Source organism: Taudactylus pleione, unplaced genomic scaffold, assembly GCF_031769625.1.
Source record: "Taudactylus pleione unplaced genomic scaffold, aTauple2 ptg000262l, whole genome shotgun sequence".
In the NCBI taxonomy this organism is placed as follows: domain Eukaryota; kingdom Metazoa; phylum Chordata; class Amphibia; order Anura; family Myobatrachidae; genus Taudactylus; species Taudactylus pleione.
In genome coordinates this window covers 5,272,788-5,284,834 of record NW_028284664.1, presented here as the reverse complement: position 1 = coordinate 5,284,834, position 12,047 = coordinate 5,272,788, and positions in this window count along the sequence as shown.

The window sequence follows — 12,047 nt, the reverse complement described above, 5'->3', positions numbered from 1 at the left end:
GGGCATCACCACTTAATTCACATTGATACTTTTTTATCACCTTTCGATTTGTTTATTATTTATGTCACTTTAATTCCTCATTTTATTAATTTATTATTTAATTTACATCGTTTTAACTTAGGATGTGAACGATTTTTTCAACGATTGAATGATAAACTATATCTCTAACGATAATCGTTAAAAAAATCATTGTGTGCATGCACCTTTATTGATTAACTGTATACATTTATACTTTACATTTCACTGTCACCTTTTTTCCCCTTTTCATGTGATGCCCTGGGGATGGTCCTTGGCTGTAATTTTTTGGGGTACCCTGCACCTCGGATGTGAAGCCCTTAATGTTAGGGACACCATTATAGAAAAGCCTTGACTCTGGCCTGGCGCTTAGTCATATATTTGCAAATGTATGTATGTATGTATGTAACTATGTATATTTGCAAATGTATGTATGTAACTAATACCACTGAATTTCTATTATGTAGGATTGAAGTATTTTTGTTGATACTGCTGCAGTGTGCTGGAGGGAACCTCCCTTTTTTCTGTGGCCCACAGAAGAGTGGGACAGGGAGTTGTTGGTGAGGGGATAGGCCAGGATTGCTGCTTGAGTTTGAGTGGCTAGAGCTCCCGCCAGGGAGGAGAGACAGAGTTGTGGGTGAGGGGTGCACCGACATGTCACACTGACAAAAGCTGCTGAGGAGCAGCAACACCAATGAGTAGGGATAGGCTATAGATAGATGGAGGCAGCAGCTGGTGTGACACGGAGCTCTTCACTAGTGTATAGTGGCTTCTCAGGTGCCGTGTCGAGGTGCTATGTATTGGGCAGCTGTGATGATACATAGTTACAACCCTGAGTGGGGTGAATATATTGTGGGCAATGGAGGTGGTGTCCCTTCAGTGCTGGAGTCTGGCACCTCCATTGTCTCCCATAGTTCTGCCCATTACAACAGTATCATGGCACAACTGCTTTTCAGAGCAGCTGTCGCCACACCAGTTCAACATTAAATTGCTTTGGCCTTTTAGTATCCACCACTGCAATTTACGGTAAGCTGGATACTTAATTATCACCCCTGATAATGCATGGACTCATGAGCCATAAAAAAATAAAGTGATGCAAGAATCTATGGTATGCAGTTCTAAGATCGGCCATCATTATATTAACAATGCATATGTTGGAGCCCCACTCTAGGGGAAAAAGATTTTTCTTTGCACAATTCACAAAGCCATTTATTATTTTCTGGAGATGAACAGGACTATGCCTTACCTCTGATAAATGTCATGTATGGAGACTGGGTGATGTGCTGCAGAGTGTTTGGAAGGTGAGTGATGTGCTGCAGTGTAGGGATGGGCATCGGTCTCCAATGTTTCTAAAAGATACATTTTAATGCCCAATGTATCAAGATATTTTAATTGATTCAGAAGACATGATGTACTATTGGAACTGATCCAAAACCCATGTTGCTGCAGCAGTGATAATCTTACCTGGTCACTGGCTGAACTGTGCGTGGCCTTTTCATTTTTCTTAATGCGCATGTTCGGTTTTCCCTGTCTCCCCAACAGTACATGCATTTAAATATCATTCGTGGGAAGATCAATATTTTCACATAACATTTTCTGTATTAAATAAAGTCAAGCCGTCAATGACAGACTAAGTAAATCCGGATGTCAGCAAGGACCCTGCATTAACAGATCCTGCCCTAGAGGAAGAGGATACGGACTATCGCCAGATTCTGGCTGTCATGAAGCAATGATGCCTGGGCCAAGCCGGAGCCACTAGTATTATTAATCCACCTTCCTGCTTGAATTTCCTGAGGACTGTTGGGAGGAGGGAAATTGGAGGAAAGAGATACCCCAGCTTGAAGTGCCATCTTACTGCCAGTGTGTCCACGAATGCTGATGGGTTGATGGATCTGGACCTATACCTGGGGACCTTGTGGTTGCAACGTGATGCCATGAGGTCTATGTGTGGTAGACCCCATTTGTTCACCAAGAGCTGAAACACTCCCGGGGTCGAAAGACCACTCTCTGGCGTGTATGTCCTGACAATTTAGGAAGTCTACTTCCCAATTGAGTACTCCCGGTTTGAATATTGCAGAGATGGGCGGATGACATTCTGCCCAAATCAGAACCTTTGTCACTTTCATCATGGCTGCATGACTATGCGTGCATACCTGATGATTGCGATAGGCCACTGTGGTCTCGTTGTCAGACTGGAACTGGATCGGCTTGCCTTGGAGCAGGTTCTGTGCCATAAGGGCTTTGTATACTGCTCGCAGTTCCAGAATGTTTATTGGCAGATAACTTTCCTGATTTGTCCATCTTCCCTAAAAAAAAAAGGTGTGAGCACCTGTCACTGCCCCCATCTGCAAAGACTGGCATCCATGGTAAGAACCACCCAATTTGGAATCCAGAATGGGTACCCTTTTATCCAGATGATCCTTTTTCAGCCACCACTGGAGGGAGAGATGAACCTCTGGAGTGAGAAGGATTCTCTGGGACCTTATTAGCTGATACTGTTCGTTCCACCTAGAGAGAATCAATCTTTGCAGAGGCTTGGAATGAAACTGACCATACTCCACCATGTCATAGGCAGATACCATTGATCCCACGACCTGTATCGCTTATAGAATGGATACTCTTCACTTGTGTACTCGCAATAATAGGGCCGCAATCTTGTCCTCTAGTAGAAACACCCTTTGTACCTGAGAATACAGAAGTGCTCCCAGATGTATCATCTGCTGTGTTGGAGAAAGAGGATTTCTTCCAATTGATGATCCAGCCATGCTTTTGTAGGCAGGCTATGGTCATTTGAAGATGGTGTTGTAAAACAACTGGAGTTCGTGCCAATATCAGATCGTCCAGATATGGTAGTATTCTGATCCCCTGACGCCTCAGATAGGCAGTCATGACTGCCATTATCTTGTCAAATACCCGGGGAGCCGTTGATGGGACAAAGGGCAGTGCCTGAAATTGGTAATATTGTTGTAGGACAGCAAACCGTAGAATTTGTTGGTGGGATGGCATAAAAGGAACATGCAGATATGCATCCTGAATGTCTAGGGAAACCATAAAATCCCCAGGCTCCATTGCCAAAATAATTGACCGAAGAGTTTCCATACGGAAATTGGGTATATGGATCAACCTGTTGAGTTTTTTTTTAGATTTAGAGTAGAGCGATGAAACCCATTGGTTTCTGAACCAAAAATAGATTGGAATAACCCCTTCCTTGTTGCAACACAGGAACCCGGATTATTAACCCTACATGCAGCAGGGAGTGAATGGCCTCCTGAAGGGCCAAGGCTTTGACTGCACCTGATGGAGGATCTGTGCAAAAAAACTTCTGGGGAGGATTCCTCCAGAAAGTGAGAAACCCCTGAGAGACCACGTCTCGGACCCAGGCATCTGTTGTTGTTGTTTGATGCCAGTAATCCGCAAACTGATGTCGGCCTCCCACCCTTGGATCCCCCAGGAGGTTGCCCGTCCCATCAAGCCAAGGGTTTGTCGTCCGGCTTAGAACTGGACATCTGGCCAGCCCAGACCTCTCAGTTTGTTGCATGGATGTCCTGTGAAAACTAGATGGCTTGGAGGAATATTGTTCCTTTGCTCGTCCCTGAGCATTAAAGGACTGAAAAGAAAACTGCCTATTTTTATTGTACCCGTAGATGGCAGACCTGCAGACTTTGAAGCCACCAGAGTAGCTATTTTATCTAAAACTGCTCCAAAAGTATATTTCCATAGTAATGTAAGGTTTACAGAGCCTTCTTTGATCCTGTATCAGCTTTCCAGGATCTTAACCAAAGGACCCTGCATGCCACTACGGAAGCTGCTGATGCTTTAGAAGCTAAAATTCCAGCATCTACGCAGCTCTTCCCAAATAGGAGGCCACTTCTCGTAGGTGGGAGAGATACATCATCTGTTCTCTGGTAGCATCTGTTAGAGTTTCCAATGCCCCCGTCCATTCTTCAACAGCTTTGGCTACCCAAGCTCCAGCCATAGCTGGACGAGTAACAGCTCCCGATGATGAAAGTATTGTCTTAGGAAAATTGAATCATATCTTATCTGTAGAATCCTTAATAGAAGATGCTGATGGAATAGGCAATGTAGCATTTCTGACTAAGTGCGTCACGTGAGTATCCGCAGTTGAAGGTACCTCCCACTTAGTACATTCAGAAGCAGGGACAGGATACAATGATGTTCATCTTTAAATCATATAAAAGTTTATCCAGGTTATGCCATGACTCTTCCATAAGCTCAGTGAGCTGCTCGGATTTAGGAAACTGTTTTGGCCACCTTCCAGGGTTTAAACACTGGTGCCTTCTTACTAGGGGGCTGGTTCATCATCCTAAATATCTAGGATTGATTTAACCACCCTCACCAAAGAAGAAACATCCACTGTGGATGGATGGTCCTCCTCTCCTGAGCTAGAATCTGGAGAAACCTACGCATCATCTGATTCCCCAGATACATCTGAATCCATATGCTGAACAGACCAACAAAAAGATCACTTTTGCTTAGGCGCCTTAATAACTACCAGTTTGTTTGACTGAGCCATACTCTGACTTCAGTGGGCATAAGCATCCATCCAGGAAGGATGTATAGGAGGTGCAAACATAGCATGCTGTGGATACCACATACAATGAGACTCTTGTACAGGGACTGGAATACTGGACTGGTGAGGTGGTTCTTTATAACAGAAAGCACACAAACCATCCTTTATAAAGTACTGAGATGACAAGTCCACCAATCATGCTTTACATGAAACCAGCACAGGGGCCTCCCCTCCCGATTCCCTTTACTTTTTGACATATCTACCTAAATAACAGCAAAAATTTGTCCTAGTCTTTCTATACAAATCCACAGTTTACAAGCCACGATCATGAAATTTTACATATGGGCATATTACAACACGGCGGAGGCAACTAAAAAAATTTGAAATAAAAAATGACTGGTTAATTTTTAATTAATGAAAAACCACAATTTTGGCATAGCATCTGCCCTCTACAGGTCAGGTACAGAATTACAAAAGGATTTAGCTTATCTACTATTTTTTCTTTTCTATCTTCTCTACTACATCAAAGTGAAAATTTGTCCTTCTGTCTTTCTATACAAATCCACAGTTTACAAGCAAAGATCATGACATTTTACATATGAGCATATTAAAACACAGCGGAGGCAACTAAAAAAAAATTTACAGCGGAATTACTGTTAATTTTTAATTAATTTAAAAACACAATTTTTGCTGGACGCTCACTGTGGGGCCTCACAGCATATGGGTAGGGCCTCAGAGCAAGCGTTTTTTGTTGTCATGATCTTAATGTTTATTATCAAAGAGCTTTAGCAGGCTTTGCCAGCATTCTCAGCTCTCTAACTGTACCAAATTATGCAACAACATTCACTTCTTTCTTCCAACTGTGTCAAAATTATGACATTGCACGGACCCTGCTGTACTGTGTGCTGCCAAAATATTACACATGGAATGCTTTGACCAAAGTTTATATGCGCAGAAAACAGGGAGTCGCTGTAGATGGTCATCCTGGTATCAGAGCAACAGAAGCTCTTGGCCGTGTTCACACTGCACATCCTACAAATTTTGAATGCTTCTATCTCCAAAGTTTGCTTTACACCGTTACAGGTCCTACTTCCTTCGAAGACCTTAGGACTGTTGATGGGGAAGTTTGTCACACTTTTCATGAGGTCTGTCTAAGGTGAGGTTGGTTGGAGGATGATGCGTAAACAAACATTCTTAAAATCCCAGGCAACGCTGGGTACTCCAGCTAGTCAATTATAAAAGGTAACAAACTTCACAAATAAATGAAGTATAAAGAAAAATCCCACACACCTGCAACAGCGGGATGAGGAGAAAAATAGTGATAGTTATAACTGACAGTCAGAGCAGTATTAAAACAGTAGCTAGCAAACCGTGACATACAATGCATATGCAAATTTGGTTGCACTGGGCTCTGAATCAACTATTCAAAACACAATGCTTGGTAGGATAGAGCACTATAAACCTGGCCCATGGGAGAGGTATACAGGGAGACTAACCCAAAACCTCCTAAACCAACAGCTGTGAGTTTCATATACACAGGGGAAGTAGGGGAAGTAGGGGAAGAAACCCAGACATGCAAAAACCTTTCAAGTGACTGTGTCTAGGGAGCAGCTGCCGGAGGAACGCCTACCTACCCTAAGCTGTATTAACCTGAGGCAGCTGACTGAGGCAGGTTTACGGGCCCTGAGACTGGTCTGGACCACAGAGCTGGAAAATGCCTTAGCCATTAGGAGGGATGTGATAAGAGCCAAGCTGTTAAAGGCAGACAGGCCCGGTCCGGTTGCAGACATGGACTCAGAGACAAAATGTCTACCCATAGAGGAAGATGAAATGTAACGTCAATGGAGAGACTCTTAAGATTGGAGTACCATTGGCGTCTGGACCTAGCCGGAGATAGTAACAGGACTGTGCCCTCTTCCTGCTTGAATTTCCCAAGAACTCGAGGAAGCAGGGATATTGGGGGGAAAGAAATATGCCATATGGAAGGTCCATTTCACTGATAATGCATCCACGAAGGCTGCGTCGGGGTCCCTTCTCCTGGTTCCATATACTGGAAGTTTGTTGTTGTGTCTTGAGGCCATGAAACCCACATCCGGCGGCTTGTGTCCGTGGTGAGGAGAGCCCAATCCAGGATCCAAAAGGGGCAACCCTTTTTTAACTGGAATGTCTCTAGCCACCAGGCTAGGGACAGGCAAACCTCCGGGGGGAGGTCCATCATCTGGGATCGAAGTAGATGGGGTAGGCCACTGCACCTGGAGAGGATCAGGTGTTGTAGGGGCCTGGAGTGAAACTGAGCAAACTCCACCATGTCAAAGGTGGACTCCATTGATCCCAATGTCTGCATTGCAGCATGAATACACTCTCGGCGACTGTGGAGCAGTCGGCGCACTCGGTGTTGTATTAACGAGATCTTGTCTGTTTAGAAAGAGGGCTCCTAAATGTACCAACTCTTTGAGAAGGTGCCAGGGAAGACTTTTTCCAGTTGATCAGCCACCCGTGCATTTGTAGGAAGGCAATTGCTACCTGAAGATGGCGGTGAAAAATCTCTGGGGAGCTGGCCAACAGCAAGAGGTAGTCTAAGTACAGGAGTAGTCTGATCCCTTGATGAAGAAGGGAGGCAGCCATAACTGCCATGATTTTGGTAAAGAAGAGGCCGATGAGAGGTCAAACAGTAGGGCCTGAAATTGGTAATGCTGCTGTAGGATAGCAAACCGGATATTGTTGATGAGAAGGCACTATAGGTGTACATGTAGGTAAGCGTCCTGATTGTCCAGACACCCCATAAAATCCCCAGGCTCCATAGCCAGGATAATAGAGCAGAGGGTTTCCATACAAAACCTGGGTACCCTGATAAACTTGTTCATAGATTTGAGGTTGATAGGCCGATGAGAACCAGAAAAAGGATGGAATAGCCCTTGCCTCTTTGTGAGGAAGGGACCAGAATTATTACTGCTGAATTCAGTGAGAACTGAATGGCTTTTTGAGCAGCAGGGCCTTGCTTGGGTCAGATGGAGGCCCTGTGCAAAAGAACTGCTGGGGTGGGAAGGATAGAGCATATCCGTGGGAGACCACTTCTTACCCGGGCATCTGATGTGGTTGAAGCCAAAACTGGGCTAATTGAAGAAATCAGCCTCCCAGGGAGAGGCCCGCCACGTCAGTAGCCCAGGCTTGTTTGGCCCTAGGTTTGGAGGCCTTGGCTGATGCCTGCTGCCGTGGAAATGACTGACCCTTAGCTTTTCCTTGAGGGCGAAAGGATGACGTCCGAGGATTTGTATTATATGTAGAGAGCAAGAACGCCATCTTGGAAGCTTCCAAAGTAGTCACAATTTTATCTAATTCTGGACCAAATCGGACATCTTCAGAATATGGAAAGGGACTCAAGAGCCATTTTTGAACCTGAGTCTGCTTTTCCAGGAACAGAGATAAACAATATGGAGAGCCACTACCAAAGTGGCAGATATCCTGGAGGCTAGGAGTGCCATATCCATAGCTGCTTCTCCCATGTAGAATAGTTGTTCCCTTGAAGCATCAGGGGGGAATGTCTCCTCTAGGGCCAACTCAATGGCTTTTGCCACCCAGGAAGTAGTCCTAGCAGGACGAGTAATAGCTCCTGTAAAAGAGTATATAGATATATGACAAGCTTCTATATGCCTATCTGTAGTCTCCGGCAAGTTGCAGTATGGATGGGTAAGGTGGCATTCTTAACCAGATGTGTTACATGAGAATCCTCTGCTGGAGGAAATTCCCATTTAGTGCAATCAGTAGCTGGAAGAGGGTAAAAGGAACTTAAACATTTTGGAATGTGAAACCTTTTACCGGGAATATTAGATGCTTCAATCATGTGATCAGATAGCTGATCAGAGTGAGGGAACACTGGTAACATTACCTTTTGTCGTTTAAAAAGTTTTTTAGGAGCAGGTTCTTCCTCTTCTATTTGTAAAATCGATTTTACAGCTCTCACAAGAGCAGGTATATTTAATTTAGAGGGTGGCTCACCTCCTGATATGGAGTCAGAGTGAGAGAGGTCTGCATCTTCTGCCTCCCCACATGATATATCAGAATCAGATAACTTGGTGGACTGGGAAGATAACACAGCACGATTAGTAGGTAAAGGCTTTTCCTTTTGCAGCATTTGCTTAAAAAAAACAACAAAAAAAGAAAAACTGTAAAAGGTTTTAGCCAAACTCTGTACTGAGGTAGAGAGTATGTCTACCCATGGGGGAGGAAAACAAGAGATAGGGTAAGAACTTACCTTTGTTATCTCTGTTTCTACGAAGTCCATAGGGTCCACAGGGTTGACCTTGGGGTATAGCTGGATCTGGATCCACGGGCGCCACGCAGTTAAAGCTTTCACTGCTCCCAGGATGCACTTGGGTCCGTCCTCCTCTATACCCCGCCCCCGAGCCACAGGCACCTCAGTTGGTAAGCAGCCAAGGCCGGATGAGGAGACTAAACAGAGAAGGAAGACTGGAACACACAAGAAACCATACTCACAGAAATGGGAGACGGAAAACCGGTGACCAGCCACACAGTCCATTTGAAGCCAGGTGCGTCAGGGCGGGCGCCCTGTGGACCCTATGGACTTCGTAGAAACAGAGATAACAAAGGTAAGTTCTTACCATATATCTCTTGTTTTCTACTTCAGGGTCCATAGGGGGTCCACAGGGTTGACCTTGGGGATGTCCCAAAGCAGTTCAACTAAGGGCGGGGATGCTCCTGAGCAGAAAGGAGAATCCTGCGCCCGAAGGATGCATCCTGAGAGGCAAAGGTGTCAAACGCATAAAACCTCAAAAATGTCTGAATTGAAGACCAAGTGGCTGCCTTGCACAGCTGAACAGCGGAGGCACCACGTTTAGCAGCCCAAGAAGTACCCACAGACCCCTCTTATGAAAACCAAAGAGGACAAACAAGGAATCAGACTTTCTTACAGAAGCCGTCCGATCAACATAAACTCTGAGAGCACGGACTACGTCCAACGAAGCCTCGCCAGCTGTAAGATCAGGAGATTGAAAAGCTGGAACCACAAGTTCCTGATTGATGTGGAACTTAGAGACTACTTTAGGCAAAAACTCAGGACGAGTACGAAGCACAGCCCTCTCCTGGTGAAAAATTAGGAAAGGGGGATTACAGGAAAGTGCCCCCAACTTGGATACCCTCCGGGCCGAAGCAATTGTTAGGAGAAACACAGTTTTCTGTGTTAACCACTTGAGGTCAACGGACTCAAGAGGCTCAAAGGGAGGTCCCTACAGGACCCGAAGAACCACCGCCAAGTCCCATGGAGCCACTGGAGGCACAAAGGGAGGTTGAATTCTAAGAACACCTTGGTAAAAGGTGTGAACATCAGGCAGTGTAGCGATCCGACGTTGGAACCATACAGACAGAGCCGATACATGAACCTTCAGGGAAGCAAGACGTAAGCCCAGGTCAAGACCTGACTGCAGAAATGCCAAAATCCTAGAAACTCTGAACACCTGAGGATCAAAGTTTCAGGACTCACACCACTGAAAGTAAGTGTGCCACATTCTGTGGTAAATCCATGCAGAGGCAGGCTTACGCGCCCTCAGCATGGTACTGAGAGTGTTAGAAAAACCCCGGGACCTTAAGACGGCTGTCTCAAGAGCCACGCCGTCAAAGTCAGCCGACCCAGATCCGGGTAAAGGCAGGGCCCCTGAGACAGCAGGTCCCGACGCTGAGGCAGAACGAACAGAGCGTCTACGGACAAGCTCCTGAGATCAGAGTACCAAGGACGTCTGAGCCACGCTGGAGCCACCAGCAGAAACGTGCCCCCGTCCTGTTTGATTTTTCTGAGTACCCGAGGTAGCAGGGAGATCGGAGGGAACAGGTACGCTAGGTGAAACGTCCATTTCACAGACAGCGTGTCCACTAGGCTTGCACCTGCATCTCTTGTCCTTGAGCCGTACACGGGCAACTTGCAGTTGTGACGGGAGGCCATCAGGTCCAACTCCGGCAGTCCCCATTTGTCCACGAGAAGTTGAAACACCTCTGGGTGAAGCGACCATTCCCCGGGATGCACGTCGTGACAGCTGAGGAAGTCCGCCTCCCAATTGAGGACTCTCGGGATGAAGACTGCCGAGATTGCCGGAAGGTGGCACTCCGTCCACAAGCCAGGATCTGAGACACCTCCAACGCAGCTCGACTGCGAGTCCCTCCCTGGTGATTTATGTACGCCACTGTGGTAGCATTGTCCGATTGCACCTGAACTGCTCTTCCGTGAAGACCGGTGCCTGACGACAGTAGAGCACGGTATACTGCCCGCAGCTCAAGAATGTTTATGGGAAGGACGGCTTCCTCCGCTGACCAACGGCCCCGAAGAGACAACGAGCCGGTCACTGCCCCCCAACCCCGTAGACTGGTATCTGTCATAAGCAGAACCCAGTCCGGGACCCACAAGGGGCAACCCTGGATGAGATGAGCTGACTGAAGCCACCACGCCAGAGACTGGCGCACATCCGGGGACAAGACCAGCATCTGCGAACGGATCCGGTGAGATAACCCGTTCCACTCCAAAAGAATCTGCCCCTGCAGGGGCCTGGAATGGAACTGGGCAAACTCCACCATGTCGAATGCCGACACCATGGACCCCAGGACTCTCATTGCCGAATGGACCGACACCCTGCCACTGCTCAGGCAACTGTGTATCCTCAGTTGTAGGGAAGACACCTTTTCCGGAGTCAAGAAAATCCTTTGTTGACAAGAATCCAGAAGTGCTCCCAGATGGACCACCCGTTGTGATGGGATCAGAGATGACTTCTTCCAATTTATCAACCACCCGTGTGCTTGAAGACAAGCAATGGTCAGGTGGAGATGTCGAAGAAGCACCTCCAGGGAGCTTGCCAGCAGAAGATCGTCCAGAAAAGGCCAGCAGCCGTATACCCTGACCCCGAAGGTGGGCAGCCATAACTGCCATCACCTTGGTGAACATCCTCGGAGCCATGGAAAGGCCGAAAGGCAACGCCCGAAACTGGTAGTGATGGTTCAGGATAGCAAACCTCAGATACCGCTGATGTGCCGGTGCTATGGGCACATGGAGATAGGCGTCCTGGATATCGAGGGAGACCATGTAATCCCCGGGTTCCATCGCCAGAATGATGGAACGTAACGTTTCCATCCTGAACTTGGGAACTCCGAGGTATGTGTTCAGAGACTTCAAATTCAGGATAGGGCGATGAGAACCATTGGGTTTCTGCACCAGAAACAGTAGAATAGTACCCCGTCCCGCGCTGAGACTGCGGAACGGGAACAATGACCCCTGCTTGTAGCAAGGATTCTATAGCTACCTGAATCTGGACAGCTTTGGTCTTGTCCAGATAAAGACTCGTGCAGAAAAACAGGTGGGGCGGCCTGAACCGAAAAGACAGGGCGTACCCCTGAGAGACTATTTCTCAAACCCAGGCATCCGTGGTGGTATTGTGCCAACACTGGGCGAATTGGCGAAGTCGGGCAGCATCATCAGGCAGCAGGTTTATCCTCCTGCTTGGAA